At 46.3% G+C, this 18,226-nt stretch overlaps 1 protein-coding gene across 6 annotated transcripts in view; it reads right to left on the bottom strand.

Moving 5' to 3' along the window:
* SH3PXD2A (SH3 and PX domains 2A) overlaps positions 1 to 18,226 on the bottom strand; it is a 324,297-nt gene that overhangs the window by 292,533 nt on the left and 13,538 nt on the right. The window contains exon 1 of one of the 6 annotated variants that reach the window (XM_090058579.1): positions 8,920 to 9,048. The exons of the other annotated variants lie outside the window; for them this stretch is intronic. The gene's annotated coding sequence lies outside the window, so the exon portion shown is untranslated. Of the gene's footprint in view, positions 1 to 8,919; positions 9,049 to 18,226 lie in introns of those variants that run through there. 6 annotated transcript variants of the gene reach the window in all.

Here is an 18,226-nt window from a genome sequence, read left to right as displayed (position 1 = left end):
AAGCACCAACTCATCAAGGCAGGGGCATCCTAATAATAGAGGCTTCAACAAGACAGCTCCAAAGGTTCCCAGGGCTGAGGATCAAAGACAACTCACTGAAAATTCAAGGATCAGCTTTCTACATCCTGGACCCCATACCCAGCTCCTGCTGGATAACGTCCACTCAGCAGGGAAGAACCTGAACAGGGCATTTCTTGTAACTGTGCCATGATTGTGTGCCAGGAGTTGAGGTGTGGGGGATGGCAAAGCCACATACAAAACAGTCTTATGAAGAACCCACAATGATGCCTGCAGGATTGCAGTGAATGCTGCAAGTGCTCCCCCTTTAGAGCACATGCCACCTGTCTGGCAGCAGGGAGAGAGTGCTCCCCGTCTGCCAAAGCCCCGGGCACCCAACTGTTTCATGGCATGAGCAGAGCCCCTACCACCAAAGCTGTCTGAGCCAGATCCAAAAGCTCCGGGCTGCAGGTTGTTGCCAGCCCCAAACATAAATCCCAGAAATAGGATACAGCACAGAAACCCCAAGTCACCAGGGAGAGAAGACTTTTCATAGCACCACTGCTCCACCTCAGAGCTCACAGACCTTGTCCTCAAGGGAGAGCTGCACAATGCTTCAAAGACAGGCCTGGGAACAGAAATCCATGACATTACTGAACACAGAGGAGCCCTGGATGAAATTCTCTTTGCTCTGTATGCGATAGACCACATCGTTAGATTAACTTAAAGCAACTGCTCTTTCTTGCACTCAGACTGGCCTGTGACTGCTTCTTTTCTGGATGTGATGAAGGATGCCTGAAGTCCAAAAAGCTTGTCTCCTCTTTCTCCCAGTTGAAATCATTCCCTCACCTCCCCAGGCTTGATTTTCATGGCAATCATGAGCTTTGCCAATTTACTGTGCTGGTAAAATGTACTTATACCAAAGGTCAAGGTCAGCAGTTGCTCCTAACTCCAACAATCTGGTAGGCTAGAGGGGTCATGCCACTCTCTATAGCCAGCCACACACAGGACATGATGTTGTTAGCATCACGTTCAATTGTCTCCAACACCCCAGTCCCAATGACCAATGTCTATTTACAGCTGGGTTAACGGGAAATAGCTTTTGGCACTGGTCTGGACCAGGGCTTAAACTCACACCTCCAGAGCCATCACAAAATCCCTTAACCACTCAGCCCACTTATCCACAGATAGAATACCATATAGATAATATTTACACGCTGGCAAACTGGTGGTTCACACAAGTGTTTCCCATTATTCTCATCCAGCTTAGTGAGACTATATGGGTATTTTGTGAGAATATCTGTTATTATAAAGCATCAACTCATTTTTGCAGATGGGGTTTTAATGTAGGTAATTACCTGCTCTGCACATTTAAAAAGAGCAGAGGCTCTCTCTCCCTCTTTTGCACAGTGGAGCCGCAGCCTCTTCTTGATAAAGCGGGGCTGGCTTTGGTTAGCACTGCGTGGTTACTCGAGCCTCCGAAGGAGCTCACGTAGCCAGGCTGTCATGCTCTGCTACAGCAGGTCAGCAGCTGCAGAAAGCGTGGCAAGGTGTTGAGGAGATGGTTTCTGATATCCTAGTGCTTCAGCTTTCTGCTGTTAAAAACTGGCTCGGTCGCTGACATCTCTGTGCAGCGTATAACACATGCAAAAGCACCCTGCTCCTACGTTCGCTCACATTCGACAGCAGCATAGCACTAACAGACCCAAAAGTCAGTGGAGAGGAATTTGAGAGCTGTGGTTTGTGGTGCTCTCCCCAGTGCCGGGCAGGATCAAACCAACATCTGTTTGTTTCTCCAGGGCACAGTAGAGAGCCAGCACCCGCTGTTACTGCACCATCCCTAGCTCTTCTGCATAATTAGATAAAACAGGGAAGTTTGATACGGGGTCTCAGCCATACTCTCATTCTTGGTGTATATTTCCAAGGAGAGGTTTCCCACAGAAGTGCCACAATCTGTGAAAATGTGTGGGAGACATCAGAGGCTGCTAGAACTGAGTGGCTTATTTTGTTCTAGGGAACATTCCTCACTATGGTTCTTTTGGCCTACTTATCTTACTACAGAAAGGGATGATGTCTTCCTGTGTACAGCAGGCATGATCAAAGAACAGGAAGGATTTCTGCAAATTTTGAAGAAGAAAAACAATTTTCATTTTATTCCAAATTTTTCATTTTTTCCAGCATATGAAAAGTTTCACTTCAGACAGAATCGAACCAAAACAAAAATGTTTTGGGTTTTCTTGCTCCTGCTTTCAACTGAGGGGAAAAGGAAAATAAAAACAAAATAAATCTCAAAAAGATGTTAATTCTGGTTCCATTTGAATGGCAATGATATTGATTTGATTTGTTCCAATGCGGAAAAAAACAACCATGGTCTGAACAATATGACAAAATATGATTTGTTTTAACTGCAGAGAACAGTGGCTATGTCAGTTATCATGCAATGGGAAATAACTTCAGTGCACCAGACTGACATGATTCAATCATGTATTATTCATCTGCTGTAGTTTCTCAAGTGAAGTAAAAACTGGGGATGACTGAGTGACTTTACCAATGTTTGAATATATCCAGGCCAGAGGGCTGAAAATGAAATCAAGTCCATCCGTGCTACAAGACCATGTCAGATCGGTTCCATAAGCTGGTGTGGTGCAGAAGGAAGGAAGGAGGGAGAAAATGGAGGTCTGCCACCTTGCTAATGCTTTCCTACACCAAGCACCTCCACCAGCCCCTGCTGGCTCACCACACATCAAGCCAAGCCAGAGGCTTATCGGCAAACAAAAAGCACTGATCCTGAGAAATGCAGCATGCACCAAGTTTTTATTGTCCTTTCACAGACTCAAGGAAGTTCAGGATCAGACTCAAACAAACTGTCCCAAGCAGCAGGTCTAAATCCTGACATTTAGCAAGCTGTGAATTTTAGTCTCAGCAACAGAGTAAAAGGTCAACGCCTCCAACACAGACATGGCTCCCATGAAACGTTCTTTTGTTCTGCTCTGTCACCATCAGCCTCTTTTTTTTAAAGAACAGACAACGGGTGTGTAAAAATTGTTTTTCTTTCTCCGCCATCTTATTCTCCATGACTTTTGGATGGAGGATGAGTGGACTGTGGGTACATCATGTGATGTTACATCACACTGGATACAATCTATTGCCATGTGACACAATGAGGTTATACCAGTTTACTTTGACAAGAAAAAAAAAAGAGAGAAAAAAAATTATACAATTTAGGGGAGGATAAAAAAAATGGAATTTGTCTCTCAGATGGGGAGAGACCCCACTAGGTGCGTGACATGTGAAAGTAGGGGCTTTAGCAGCCTCCTTTTCCTTCCAGGTAGGGCTTATGTGCCAGTACTATTCCTTGAGGCCTTGATCCTCAACATCTTACTTAGCTGAAACTCTTATAGAAGTCCATGGGAGAAGTAATGACCTGACCATGCAGACTTGTAGGACACTGCAAGAGATTGGAGTACTTTAAACCCAGGAAATGTTCGGTTTCTTTCAAACTATAAGAATCCCCCCCACCCCACATACCCAGCCCCAGAAGCCCAGTCCTTCTACTGCTGTTTCACTTAGCTCACCTCTAAATGGGGCTCATATCTATGCCTACACCCACGCAACACTTGCATACAATCATCTACACAGATACTAAAACCAATACATCCTTCAGCCTGCAGCCTAAAAGTATAGGTAGGCAAATGCTACTACCCACAACTGACAAGTGGAGAGACTGAGGCAGGGAAGGGACAGCGGCCTGGTTCCAGAGATGATGAATGCCAGCAGCTGCTATGGACTTCCGTGAGAGCAGCCTTGCTGAGCTCTTCAAAATCAGCTGGAAGTCATTTGCCTAAATCACATGGGAAGCCTGTGGCAGAGGCAAAAATAGAACTGGTGTCTCCTGACTCCCTAGCGCATACCCCACCACATGCCTGTTGTCCTCTCCTCCTCAAACACTGTTTTCCCTGGTGCCACAATTACAAACGGCCCTTGCTTTTCAAAGCTGCAGCAAGGGGCTCATCGAAACTTGTAATCCATCAAGCTCATTCGTGCTGGCACTGCCTTTGCTGTCCCTGCTGCTTTATACCCTAAACAATGAAGGGCCAACGCAGCTCCAAGCATGGTAATTGCTAAAGCATTTGGAGCCGGGTAGATTCTGTTATGCTGCCAAGCAGAAGAAGCCTCGTCCTGCTTTGGGTTACCCAGGTATCTGCAGGCTTCTGGCAGAGACCCTGCTTTCTATGAATCAGTTTTTAAGTGCTAGAGGAACAAATGGCTCAATTTGCATCAGTTTCCCCACTTCAAGACCACACTAACCTCAGAGAGGCCCAGTGTGTCACAGCCATCAAGAGAACGACCATCACAACACAGTCCAGTGTAGACATCCCCAAGCTGGCTTGCAGCTGGAGCAGCACAGGGCTCGGTGCTGGCTGTAAAACCCACCTAAGCAGCTGGGTAAATGCCCAAGAGCTTAGTCCATGCTGAGCTGCATGCTACTGCAGTTGGACGGCTCCTGGCACTCAAGCTATGGAGTGTAAAGCTAGCCCCAGCATGTCTGTGCAAGACTGCAGGCAGAGCCATGGCTACCACAGAGGCTACTGAAAGAAATGGAAAGTGGTTAACCATTCTGGAAGCAACTCCTGACTTCATGTGCCACTGGGTGAACCTTAGGTCTGGCTTTCAAGAAATGCTGAGCAGCCAGCACTCTAGCTGAGCCCACCGGATGCTGCTAGAACGTGGCTCAGAACATCTCAGAATCTGGCCCTGCGGTGTCCCAAGTCAGGTAGGGGCCACACAAAATAAGTGCCCTCAGCTAAATGCCAGGGGGTTTTAGTCTCAATCCCTACGGGTGAGTCTGTGCTGTACCTCCTGGAGATGCAACACGGGAAACATTGCCCAAGAAGAGGGGGAGCCAGCTTGAAGACACCATTGTGTCCTCAGGATTCAGAGGGAGAAAGACCCTGCGAGAAACTTCCCCACGTCCCTTGGGGCCGAGTTCCAGCTGCCTCCAGAGGTCAGATCACGGAGACCATCTGTCATCAGTGTTCCTGAGTCTCTCTTCCATAAAACGGGGTTCCTATATTACCAGTCCAGCTTGCAGGGGCATAATGGGTTGTAAAGATTAATTACCTCGTGTTACAATAGTCTCTACAAATGAAAAAGGGGCAATTATTGCAAAGTCGCCTTGTTATGACTGTGAAATTAAACAGCTCATTTAAACAATGGTAAAGCATTCCCCACTTTGATATAACTCCCAAGGGAGGAGGCATGTTGCGATTTCAGCAGGCAGAAGCAGAATATTTTTCCCTCTTAATTACTGCTGGAAACACAGCCAGTTCCGTTCAGACTATCTTAATACCCTTCTTCTCTTTGATGCCTTGACCGCATCTTTTGAACAACACACTTGAAGCTTAACACTGCAGAGAAACTTATTTTCATAATGAAAGGGAAATATTTTGCTCCATCGATAATATTTGGTTATCCTGATGGGCTGCATTGACAATGCTTTTTATGTTGTATTTTCAAGTGAATGTTGATTTTAATGAGGGGTTGGAGGGTAACACAAAGCTTATATCTAGACGATAAATACTGGAAATGAGTGTGTGAATGGGGCACTCTTTAAAGTGCTATCAGTCTGTAATGAGAAGGATACATAAATAAATGAACAATTCCTTCTTTTCCTAAAGACATTAAGCTGATTTGTTTTCCATTTTATTTTTGAAACAAAAATTTCCTAGGCAAACTGAAAAAAAAAATGAAATGTCTATATAGTACAACACCATCTCTTGTGCTATGTTGTAGACAGAGTCAAAGACACTGTTTTTACAAAGAAGGAGCAGTGGAAAATCTGGAGGTGTTTTATGTTTTCTAAGACTATTAACATAATGCTGTTTATGAGGGTTTCATCCACAGGTGTAATCAGATATTTGTCTATCATGCACTGTTCAGCCACTAGATGCCTCTTTATATTGTACTGATTTCTAGAGGAGGTGTGGCCCCTGGGAACCAGAGGAGACAAAGCTGGAAGGAGAATTGTAGGAAGTTTGCTGGTCATTAATAGCCGTCTCCTTTAACAGATCTCCCTGTTAAGAAAGGCTGTGACTCTACATGTGAACAGGCATAAGGCCCAATGTGAAGTCAACAAGAATCTCTGCTGACCTGCAGGTGGGTGGACAGCTGCAGGCAAGTCTGCCTTAAACTACTTCCCCATTTACAGCTGGAGTTGGGATGTTACAGGTAATGTTCTTCTCTAGTCAAAAAGAAATTGCATTAATCTAGCACAGGAGTCAAGAACTCTTGAGCTGTGGCAGGCTGACTCTAAAGCGGGCAACTGTCTGCAGCCGGGCCCCCTCCACCATGGGCTGCTGCTTGCCATCTTGTGCCATGGATTCACCCCCCCCCGCCAACATGCTTCTGACCCACTTCTCGTTCCACCGAACTGCCATCGCCATCCCAGCTCTGCAGACCGAGTCTGATCCACGGACTATGAATTGCTAACCACTGATCTAGTAGGTCACAAATCAAGTGACAGGAGAGTGCTTTCATGAAGGATACATTATTTTCAATTAAACCAGGAAGTAACGAGCACAAGTTTTACTCTGAAGAGTCCAAACAACCTGTGGGCACTAAAATTCAGTTATGCTGGCATAGACTTAATGACTACACTGCCACCTACTCTGACATCTGGGTCCCCCCATAGCCCAGACCTGCATCAATACTAAAACCCTGCAACTCACCTTGGAAGCTCTCTTGTGCATCACAGCCCACTACAGGGCTTTCCCCTAACCCAGCTCCCTAGCACCAACCCTCCAAGTCCATTCAGTATTCACCCAAGCACTACAAGGACCCAGAACAGATGTCTGCAAACAGCAACCATTCAACTCCCTGGTCCCCATTTCCTGGCTGGGCTGCCCATAATTAGTGCAAAAGATAGGAAGAGGCAAGCAGTGGACAGAATGATTTCTAGAAGGACAATGCTTGAGGAACAGGACAAGAAAACTTCCTCAAGCCGGAACCACTCCACCTACAACTAATCTTCTGTGCTCTGGGCGTGCAACTGCCACGAGGTAATGCAGACAGAGAGGGACAGCTCAGGGTAGCAGAGTGTGATCTTCAAATTCAAAGCTAAATATAGCTATAAACATAAATAATAAATGCCCTAAAACACTAACCAGTGACTAGTTGCTGTGTATCAGACCCTTACTACAGTACAAACTATATACACAGTCCTGATGCTGGGTTTTAAGGAGAGCAATTTTGGATGCAGCTGCATCTCTTTTTCACCTCCAGTTTATGTGCTGAAACTACCACTGGGTGTTTGATATCACAATAGATCCTATGGCAACAACTTACCCCATTAATAGGATAAATTGCCTTTGCTAAACGAATCTGTCTGGAGGAACAGATTGAAGGCACCAGAGAGAGAACCCAGGGAGACGCATACCTTAGCAATGAGCGGGCTGAGGGAAGTTTAGAAGATGTATGAGCTTAATTATGGTTTGTGTAGAATATCATCATGAACTGGCTGGGCACATCAGCCCCACTGTTCTCCATTAGTGGAGAGCAAAACTGCTATTGTGTTTCACAAGCCTTTTACTGCTCAGTTACGTGCAGTTCTCTTGCAGCGTAAATCAGAGTGGCACGTGTTGTTCGTACACAAGGGTCTGGTTCTAGCCTTGCTGGCACCAGAAAGTACCAAGTGCCTTTGATGTGCAGCCATGGGGTTCCTCTTTGCCCCAGGGTCTGGCATGGTAAGTCTGAACTGGGGTGTATGGGGAGCCTTTCTGATTTGTTTGGCTCTAATTCCAAGTCATACTGGAAAGCAGCCCTGTCAGGCAGATGGGCAGCATTGATGCAGCTTTTAGGACTCAACCTGGCCGTTAAAGACCAAGCTGCCATATTATATGTGAGACCTTAGAAGAAAGATGTCAAAATGCCATTAATTTAAGTGCAACACAGTGAGAGAAGCTCAACTTTTTCCTTCTTTCCTAATGTACCTTTAGATACAATTATTTTGTAAACCTTCTGTCACCCCCTCCCTCTTTCATTTCCTCTTTCCCATTATGGATCAGACTCAAGGCCTCCCTGCCTGAAATCTGAGAATCCTGGCTGCATCCCACCCCAGAAGTGGCTGCATTGCACTGATGTGGAGAGAGGGAGAATTCCCCTATAACCTACAATGCAAAAAGATTTCTCTAGCCTGAAAGGTGCTGTACAGACGTATTCCAGTGCTGCTAAGCCTGCAGTCCAGTCTAATACCACCCCTCTTGCCTGCATCACCTGCTTGGTTTGTGCACAGTGAGGAAGACAGGCTCTGCTACTCCACCATCCTCTTCCCTCATGGGCTGGAAGTAAATGGCAAAGGGAAGGGTAGCTCCTTCCTGACTGCACCTGCTGGCAGACCTGACAAGGTGTAGGTGAAAGCATTCCTCACATGATGCTGGAAAAATGCAAATGGTCCCTTACCCCCAGGACAAGAGAAATGAGAAGTTAAGTTTCAAACCAAGCCAGAGTTTCTTCCCATGGCTCCTCCTAGGTTTATGAAGCTCTGCTCCCCCGTCTTCCTCAAGGTGTTGCTGAAGGATCTCCCTACCCTTCAGTTCCTACATGGGGGACAAGTCTTCCCTAAGCCCCAGATCTAAACACTCCCAGAGCAGCGATGTTATAGCCCTGGCTCCTGGCTGGCATGCTTTTACCCAAACAGGCTGGCTAAGCTTCCTGCTTCGGTATTAGCACAGCCTCTCTCCGCAGCATGACACCAGGAATGGCTTTCTCCCTCCCTCGGTGCTGCCTCTTGGCAACTGAGCCACCGCGGGGACTTGCGGGCACTTAGAAGCTGCCCCCCACAGCAGTGATGTCATCTGAAAGCACAGTAGAAACCCAACTTGTGCGCTGTGCAAAGCTCTGGGAAAACAAGTTTGTTTTACTTACTCTTCCAGCGGTTCAGTCGGGGCACCCTCTGGCCCTGGACTGCCTTCCAGAGGAAACGTTTGCCAAGATAGCGGTGTCACTTTTATCAGCATCACTCCACGCTGGCTCTAGCAATCTAAACATGAGGTTCCATTCTGGAACATATTAAAAGTCCCTCGTTTATTAGAAAGCTATGTTTTTAGAGACGAATCGATAAGATCCACAGATAGCAAAGAGTGACTTTTAGGGCCCTCTTTCGGACTTTAACCTCTCTTCAAATTATACAATGGGAAAAAAGGAATAAAAGGCTATTGGAATTTGGCCAGTTTCTCAGCCAAACTAATGATAATAGTATTTATGTTACATTTTTCCTTGCTACCCCCCTACAGCAAAGCTCTTACATGCTGTACAAAAAGATAGCAACAAATGTAGGCTCATAAAACCCCAGCTGCTTGAAATACAAACACATTAAATCAAATTAAGAGATGCAATTTAACAAAAGGAGGCAGCTGAAGTTATACTGTTTTGCAGAAAGCACATTCTCCTGCTCTGAACTGCACAGCAATTGGAGGGCAAGTTCCCTTTTTATACCAAATAAAATAAAGCATGGTGATGCTAAGTGACTTGACAGAGTCACGTAGTAAGGCAGCAGCTTCTGGGAGTAGACCACCTTGACTCCCCAGTTCAGTCACTTTGGGATGATGAAAAAACCCACACCAAAGTAAAACTACTCCCACTGCCTTTCAAGGGGCACATCTACACAAGATGCGAACTGCGCAACAGCGTGCCAGGCAAAAATGTATGCTAATACACAACTGCTCAATAGTATTAAGCTAAAAACCCACACGCTGGTGTTACTGCACAGTAGTGCAAGTTACTGTTCATTGATTTAGTATTTGGTTATCCAGGTACTAAACTTCATGCATACTAACTACAGAGAATTAATGAATGTGTAGATGCACCCAAGATGTTTTACCTCTTAAAATAAGGAAGAGAATAAAGCAGACTAATGAAGAGACTAAGTTCCATGCCCCATAAAAGAAATATCTGCAGTGATGGTCTCGGAAGCAAGGAGACGGTTGTAGAATATCTTGTGTGGAGAAGGAACTATTCGTTCTACTTGGTGCCCAGACACTAGGAACCTCAGTCTCTCTCTGTCCAGAGCACCTGTGGAAACAAGTGGGAACTTTGCACACTGGATGTAAAGGAGAGTTTGCCTGTCTGTTTCCTGAACTTTTAAGCTGCACAAAAAAGCAAAAGTCATCTGCAAGAAATGCAAAGGGATTTTTCTTTTTGGGGGACTAATGGTCTTAGTTTTAATGCCCCCAGGGTGTTCATATAGTTCTTTTTGCGATTATGATAACAACAGACCTAATAAGCTTTATAGCCAGCATTACACTGCTTAACTGGGGCCTTCACTCTTGTAAAATAAGCAACAGCTGCTGGCTGAGCCCCCTCCCGCTATTCCCCATCTGCCAGTGAGGTAACGTGGCCTCAGGAAGGAAACGGAACCCAGCGTTCTGAGCACGTTAATCATGAATATTGTCCCATCCCACAACTTTAGGCTTTGTTTCCATATTTTTGCAAATATAGCAACCCCAGGGGTGGACAGTTTGATCTGGGAGCCAGACATCAGCTGTTGAGCTGAGGTGCTTGTAACTGCATCTGATGGGTCTTGGCTCTGTCTATATGGAAAGGCCCTGCCATGCAGCCCCAGAGGAAAGTCTTCCCCAGATTAGTCAGCTGGAACCTACACGCCGTTTCTCAGGCTAGCAGCTGAAATGGGCCATCTTTGCTGCATGAGCCAATAAGGGAAGAGAAAGCTAAGGCATCACCTGCTGCAATATGTTTAGGAAAGCGTGGGACTGAGAAGGCAGATCTCATAGGTTTTTCAGGACTGATTTTTGGGTGCCAGGCTTGAAGTATCTTATGAGGGGCCTGATTTTCATCAGGAAGGTATTTGTTACTTTCTGAAAAATCCAGCCACTTCAAGGGGTCTCGAACCAGGTACTCAAATCTCAGTAGCATTGTTCTTGAAAGCCTTGGACCCTATTTCCTATCTTTGCCACTGACTTGCCTGTGTGACCTTGAACAAAGGCCTCTTTTTCTCTCTGCCTCAGTTCTCTTCTCTGTAAAGTAGGGGTAAGAGGTTACTCCTGTTCACAAGGCTTTTTGGCAGGATGATATGACAGATTATCTAGAAGTGCAAAGTATAATTGCATTCTTTATAGCGGTATAAAGATGCAACCCATATTGTTACCCTGTCTCTCATTTTTTAGCCTTTCAGCATGCCCTTCTTTCAAATGGAACAGCAAACTAGACATACGCACCTACGCTATCCAGGCCTGCTTCATGTTACCTGAATTCCTCACTAAAGAAAAAAGAGCTGTGCGCTCTTCTGCAGGTGAAGAGTCATAAACACCTATAAAGTTTTCCCATTTCTCCCGTCACTAGCTTTAACACTTTGCATTCCCCATACAAATGGTAGAACCACATGATGAAAACAGCAGTTCCCACAGTTCATCTTCCCAGGGTTTTCCACACAGTGCAGGCATTTCTGCATGCCTCTGACACACCATTAGGATGCAGAGTAGAGATCAAACCCCTCAAATAAAAAGCCACATGGTAAGTACTGAGTGTTGCTGTTATTCTAACACAGCTGAGGGTCAGAAATCCAGGCCTCTGTCCAGTCTAGCGTCAAGACTCAACGTCCTGTCCTAAGGCTTAGGAAAGCATACCTGAAGAGCAAACTGTTACCTCAGCTTACTCCAATAACTATCTAGTGGCTGTACTATCCAGCTCCCTTGCACATATTACATAAATAAAACGTGCAGGAAATCAGCACACATACAAGAAAGCCTCTCTCTGCCTAGGAGTCCTTGCTATCCATGGAAAATGCATGACCCAGGCAGCGAGAACTAAAAGAGATACCAGATGTTGGTTGGCTGGAGCATCCCTGATGAAACCAGCTGTTGGAATATAGGCTGGACACGATTCCTGCCCAGCAATCAATGGCCTGGCCTCATTAAAGGAGACACAAATGACCTCGAGCCAAGGACCCCCAAGGGATATGGATTTCAACAGGTTTTGGGTCAGATCCAGCATGGACATAACGTCACAGTCCTCCTCGGGGAGTGCAGTCCCCAGGTTTTCCATGGCACCATCAAGAGGCAGCCACCAAAAATAATTCAAAAGAGCCAATAAGGAAGCATGAAGGAAGCATTTCTGAAGAGCCCAAAGCATCGGGTCCCAGGTCTTGGTGACAAGTAGGCCATTTACATCACTTTAGTTATCCCTGCTGGGCAAGTGATGTGGTGATTCACCCCCTCTTTACGCACAGGCTTTACAGCTCCAGATCATTCCCTCTCCTCGAGCCACTGGGACATTTGTGTTATGTTTGGCTCCCTTCCCCTTCAAAAAAAAACAAAAAAAAAAACCCCAACCTTTTTCAAAGAGGCAATCTGGAAATATTTATTGTTACTGCATCTCAAACACAAACCGCAGGCCGCCTTCCCATCCCTACTACCGCCTTTCTCCTCGTTGGGATTCACTCTGTCGGTAGTGCAGATTTGAGGAATGAAAGTGTTTCATTTAAGTGCACACTAAACTCTGCAGAGTGTCTGTACTGGGACGATGGCTTCCTTGCAAGGTACTGTGCCTGTTCCCAATCAATCCTCCCCCCGCACTGAAGCCTGGACGCTCTGTATTTTTAGAACGTTAAATGGACACCATCTGCTGAAGTAACTGAACAAAATTGGACTCATTAAAAGTAACGTGGGAACATAATCAGATGCATTTTCTCCTCTCCCTTTCTGCACGCGTCTTCAGAGACTGGAGTGTCATGCAAGGCTTTATGCCTAGCTTCTCCGACTCCCTAGTGACATATGAAATGCTACATTACAAAGGGAGCATTATTCACTTCCCAATAACTGTCTTCCCACATCTTGAGACAGCAAGTGCTTCCTAAGGACCAAAGCCCTATTAAATCCCCTAACTAAGACATAATTTCAAATTATAAAGTTAAGACAACAAGTAGGAACACATCAAAAAGCAGTGAGACAATACAGTGGTAGTAGGAGGACCAGCAAGCCTAGTGCGAGAAAAAACATTATAAGAGCTTGACTTGTTTAGCCCAGAAAAACAAAGACGGAGAGGGAACTTGTATTGGGCACGGGCCCAGAGGCAAACCCAATAAAGAGAGAAAGACCTATTTCACCCCAGGACAATACCAGTCCAAGAGGACATGGATCCAAACTAGCCATGAACAAATGGAGGCTGGAAATCAGAAGAAGGTTTCTAACTATTGGTGGAATAAAATCCTGCACCACCTTCTGAGGAGTCATGGAGAAAACTTTTAAAATGAAGCCTGAAAAACTCTTGGAGTGGATTATACAATGAATCTGCCTATAACAGCAGGATCTACGCTCAATGACCCAGCAGGTCCCTGCCAGCCCTACCATACCCTGGGTGATAAGCAGTGACTGCAAAGACTGCCCCATCCCTCTCATGCGGACCTCCAGCCCTGGGTCAAAGTTTCCTTAGGGGAGATTCAGGTTTAGCAGGCTTCTTCCACCAGACCCTAAAAATCCTTTGGTTTTGGGCAGGCTGTAGAAAGCACTCCTACCAGGAGATATTTTGCCAGTCACGCCCTCCGCCCTCTATCTTGTTTGCCCACCATGCAAAATGAAGCTGAGGCTTGAAGTGCTTGGGGTCCCTGCATGAAAGGTACCAGATAACTTCAAAGCCTGAGTGCATAGTATTAATAATCCCAGACGCTACACCTGTACAAAAATAAGTTGTCACTTGAGCTGAGACTGGATAGCAAAAGTTCTCCTGCTACCAAAGCCCAAATGTGTGACACTGGGTTATTAGCACACATGTAAAGGCCAAAGAGGTACAGCATAGCAAAGGAGAGAGCTGGTAGTGGTGATGTGAAGTTCATTTCCTTACTGGCACGTAGAGCTTTCCCCCCCCCCCCCCAATCTCAGCTGCTCATGACTCAACAGCTCTAATATTAGCACTAGGTGGTGAGTTCAGAGCGCCAGGCTGGTGAGATACAGCTGAGGGATATGCTGGAGGGACACCTTGTTCCATACAGCCCAGTCATGCCATGATCCCCACACTACTGCTGAGAGACTGACTCTGCTGCTTCTCCATGATCCTCTGAGCCTCGGTAAGAGGCATGCTAGATCTCTACTCTCTTCCTGACTCCACGCAGGCATCCCTGCCTCCAGGGGACCTGCTTAATTGAAAATCCACTTTTTTGGATTTACAGCAAAACGGAACAGTCCATAGTATTCCAGGAGATGACATAATCTACATTTTCATTCAAAAATAAATACAATTTATTCCTACCCATTAAGGTTGCAATTAAAACTGTCACAGTTAAAAATGCCTTAAGTTTACAGGTAGGCTGAAAACAACGGCTATAGACAAACCCAAGGAGCTAAAATTTAACACTCAGTACAGATGAATGCTGAAAAACTGGGGCTGAGATGGGGCAGGTGCCAGGGCGCATGGCTGACAGTTCAGTGATATAGCAGAGGTGCTTACAGCATGACCCTGCCAGAGTTCAACAAATCTGTGAATTCTGCTAAATACTCTGTCACAAGGATAGGAAAAAGGAAGGAAGAGACTCAGAAAGGTAGTGATAAATATTTAAATGGCACACATTAACTTTCCAACTGCTGGTCTTTTTAACAGAAATACATGTTTCTCTGTAGTTTAATAGAAATAGAAGTTAGTGTAGGAAAATATACTTGTTAAATGAGTTTATCCATCCCCTGGGGACACTGAAAGATTGGTCCTTATGATTAATTTCCCAGCACTGTGCCTAGCATGGAGCCACTTATGCAATGTCTCAAGCCACTGGATTTCTATTCCTTCTTTCAAGAGACAATTCTGCAGATCAACACATCCCCTGCAGAGACTTGGTTTCAAGTGAAGAAACCAACCCAGGTTTTTACAAAATATAAATCACCTGGAGTTTTTCATTAGACAAGGACCCAAGCTGCTATGTTGGCTCCAAGTCCCACCCTCCCACAAGGAGAGACATTTGGCTCTGAGGACTGCCAACAGTGGATGCAGCTCATGAACATCAGAGCACTTTCGCCTGGGTACCTAAACGTGGATTCAGGCACCTCACTCAAAGCCATTTGCTTTGAAAATGTTGGCCACAGTTGCACGAACCAAGTCAAAGTCTTCCCTTGAGGCATCCCTGGGCTCTGGACCAGCAGTGTGTGCAGGACACTGGCCATATTGAGAAGAAAAACCCTGGGAACAGAGTTAGTGGCCCTGGACTGAATGGGTATTCGGTGACGACAGCACTGCTGAATTGGCTTCAAACCCTGGCTCCTGGTAGAAGTATGACACACTGCTCTGTTTACTAGCAGGGAAATCTAGAGGGTTGGAAATGGGGCTGTGAAAAAGCCACTAACACAGATTTCTGACAGGCCAACAGATTAATTGCTATTGTCACTGGGGCAGGGCCAGCCTGTGCTGGACCCAATCCAGGAGCTTGATGTCACTGGGAGACTCACAAGGGCATCAGCAAGAAAATGTTCCCACGTCATCTTCCTCACCCCTGTGCTGACTGCTGGGTCACCAGGTCAGTGTTTAAACTAAGCAATTAACCAGCAGGACCTTGTCTTTAACCCTCTGCTTGCACAGCATGCTTTTCAGCAAGAGGAGTTTGGCCTATTTCTGCTAAAGTTCCTGTACGTAACACCGTTAAGAGAGACGGCAGGGCAGCGACCCGGAAGATGGCATATGTGACGACCCCTCTTTGCATTACCTGTCCTAATCTAGCTCCTCACCAATGGAGACCAGACTTTGCCATCTTATTTGAGACTCTCCAGTTTTCACTTGCCAGGTGCATCGTCTCCCTGGTCTCTACAGCCAGGCAGCGGCAAATATGCAGGATGGCATATGAGAACTTGTTTGTTCTGTATGAAGTATGGTAGTTTCCAGTGGTTCCTACCCAGCACAAAATTCATTCTCTATTTAGTTCACACATCAAGGACAACCATGTGAAGCCACCTCTGCCCACCCCAAAACAGAGCAGGAAATTACCTATCAAACCCTTCATCACAGGATCTTACATTTACACTGTGGCATAAGCACAGGTAAAGAAAGATGGTAAATGCAATGTCTCTTCTCTGTGGGTTGCTGAAGGAGTCCCCAACCAGTTTCCATCTAAAACTAAAGGAATTCTGGAGGCCGAGTTCCTCACGCTGCTTTCTAAATACAAAATAGCTTAAAAACCCTTGCAACCTCCATTTTCTCATGCATCAAATAACACTCAATTCCCCCCGCTCCATTCCCAGGGGAGAGTTTGTGCCCCAGTACATTGAAAATGCCAGGTGCCCCATTCATTATTACAGCATCCAGGAAAGCAAAATCCTTGTTTCCACATTTGTCAGTCATTTTTTGCCAGCCCTACCTCAGCCAACAGTTCTTTATTATTCATAAATAGCGTAAGATATGGGAAAGGAGGTTGGTTCAAGGATCCAGATTAGACATTTCCCAGTCTTCTCTGCCAGTAGTTACATGTCCACGCTCACACGCACAATCACAAAAGAGTTTCCGTCCAGAGCTTCTGAGCTTCCTCTTTCCTGCTCCCAGGAGTTTGCTAAGAGCTTGTTTTAATCCTTTCAGGAAAACGGACAGCTTCTTCCTGTGACCTGCCCAGAAGATAGTCAGGGGGAGGGTGGGGAAGAAGACAGAAGATGCTGCAGTTAATCTGCTCCCAGCTCTTTCTCTGGCTTCCCTGCAGGAAAATCCTTAACATGTTGTTTGTGCACTGACTGATAGCCCTGGCAGACTGCGGGCTTCTACTTAACCAACAGGAGCTATGCAACCTTCTCCATCTCAACCCAGGGCCAGAGCACTTGAATACATCTCTAGCTGTCTCTACTCCAAAGGTAATTAAATGAGCCCCTTTTGCTCATCTCACCCAGGACCAAGGGTGCCAAGTTGTGTCATGGCCAATTTGTGTCAGCAGGAAAAAAGCTGCTTTGGGACAGCCCTACCAAAGGGAGGTAGGAGATCTCAAGAACAATTAGGACCTTAAAGAGTCCTTCTGTTTTGCTTCACTCCAAATGCTCCCCCAGCAGTGCTGCAAGGAAGGATGCGGGCAGTGAAGGAAATCTGTTCCTGGCTTACAGTAGTGCTGTGTAGCACACTAAATAAATGTTTACACTGAAGGGAGAGCATCCTTCTCAGTACAGGGAATACTGAACTCGGATAAGAGAGGCAACACACTGCAGGGCCAGCACTGCTTAACTGCACTTCTGTGATCTGCAAAGCCCAGTGCTGTTGGGAAGGGGATGCTGACAGAAGAACATGACCCAAGTCCAGGGTTTGGAACCCTCTACTACTGAGATGGGGTCAGTCTCCTGCCCTGTATAAAAAGGTAAGTAAATTTTACCTAAGCACAGGAGCTGAATGACTTTTCCAAAGTCACTATTGCCAGCACCTGGGGAAGACTGACTGGTTCTAATCACTACACGATGCCCCTCTTAGAGCAGGCCAGACCCTAGATCAGGCCTTTCCAGCAGGTTCATCATTAATCAGAGAGCAAGTAATTAACTCGTGGAACTCACTGCCACAAGGTGCTGTGAAGAGTGATCATGTAATTGGGTTCAAACGGGAACTGGACAAATTCATAGTTTCATAGTTTCTAGGGTCAGAAGGGACCTCAGTAGATCATCTAGTCTGACCCCCTGCCATGGCAGGAAAGATTACTGGGGTCAAACGACCCCAGCAAGGTGCTCATCTAACCTCCTCTTAAAGACCCCCAGGGTAGGAGCCAGCACCACTTAGCTTGGAAGTTGGTTCCAGATCCTAGCTGCCTCCTGATATCTAGCCTAAATCTCCCCTCTGCCAGCTTGTGACCATTATTCCTGGTCACTCCTGGCGGTGCTCAGGGGAACAGGGACTTCCCCAGTGCCTGCTGGTCCCCCCTGACTAGTTTGTAACAGGCCACGAGATCCCCCTCAGCCTTCTCTTGTGGAGGCTGAACAGGTTCAGGTCCCGTCGCCTCTCCTCGTAGGGCCTGCCCTGCTGTCCCCTGACCATGCGAGTGGCCTCCTCTGGACCCTCTCCATGTTGTCCACATCCCTCCTGAAGTACGGCGCCCAGAACTGGACGCAGTCCTCCAGCTGCGGCCTGACCAGTGCTGCATAGAGGGGGAGGATCACCTCCTTGGACCTGCTTGAGATGCACCTGTGGATGCATGACAAGGTGCGGTTGGCCTTCCTGACTGCATCCCCACACTGCCGGCCCATGTTCATCCTGGAGTCAATGATGACTCCAAGATCCTTTCCTG

Source organism: Crocodylus siamensis, chromosome 7 (genome assembly GCF_052110815.1).
Source record: "Crocodylus siamensis isolate JL-2025a chromosome 7, ASM5211081v1, whole genome shotgun sequence".
NCBI lineage: Eukaryota > Metazoa > Chordata > Crocodylia > Crocodylidae > Crocodylus > Crocodylus siamensis.
Note: the sequence above shows the minus strand (reverse complement) of the source record. Positions and strands in the feature narration are given on the sequence as shown.